Source organism: Chaetura pelagica, unplaced genomic scaffold (assembly GCF_000747805.2).
Source record: "Chaetura pelagica isolate M959 unplaced genomic scaffold, ChaPel_1.0 scaffold68, whole genome shotgun sequence".
NCBI lineage: Eukaryota > Metazoa > Chordata > Aves > Apodiformes > Apodidae > Chaetura > Chaetura pelagica.
In genome coordinates, this window is record NW_009954407.1 from 4,832,349 (window position 1) to 4,833,344 (window position 996).

The window sequence follows — 996 nt, forward strand, 5'->3', positions numbered from 1 at the left end:
TGGGGCTGCCCCAGCGGGACGCGCAGCTCGTGCTTCGCTGTGCTCACAGGGCACCCGGGTTTCGATATCCGGGTTTAAATATAAACGTTTGCGTTAGTGAAGCTGCGTGCGTGAGATTGCTAAGGACGGCTTGTTGCCAGCTTGCAGGAGAACTCGGCTGAAGGGTTTGTTGCTAGAAATGCATCACACAGAAGTCACAAGTGCTGTGTGGTTTATTTAGATTTTCACCACGTTTCTAGTAGAGCCGCAGATTCGGTGGCAGGGCTGGCGGGGATCGCTCGCTGCCGGTGCCTTCCCCCAGCTATTGCAGGGTCACAGTTTCTTATGTGTTTTCCAAAAACGTCAAAGCTTAGTCCAAATTAAGAGCGCGTTTCAAAGGTCCCTTTCAAGAGTCAATCAACTGTTTCAAACTTAAAAGCTTCAGAGGTGCGTGTGGTGGTTGCTGAGAACAAGTTTTGCGTGATGTGTACTTGGAAATGAAGCTCTTTCTGTGTACTCGGGGTGAGATTTTGGTGTAGTAGATGTGATCTTAGTGTGTGTTGCGGTCTGTCATTCTTTCATCAAACATTCAGGTATTTAGGGCTTGCAGAAGTCTCAAGTACAGGACTTGTAGTTTTTATGCATTTCCAGCATTTTTATGCCTGGGAATAGAGTCTAATTTAGAAATAGTGCAGAATCTTGTAAATCATTAGAAGATTGTGTGTGTGTATATATATATATATTTAGCAAAATCGTTATATTAAAGGGTTGTATTTACATGTATTTATTAGTCAAGTCTTCTGAGGCTGATAACTTTCTACCTCAGGGAAGTCAGAATGGAATAAAGGAAAAAAAAAAGCTGTAAAATACTGACAGAGTAGAAAACTCAGTTAAGGGAGTTGAGAGAATGGGAGAAAAGAACAATGATCAGACATTTTAAATTGGTGGTGGAGGTAAACATAGTGTTCACTTGAAGTTCCATTTGGTCTTGTATTAAGTCTTAGCTTTATGGCCTAG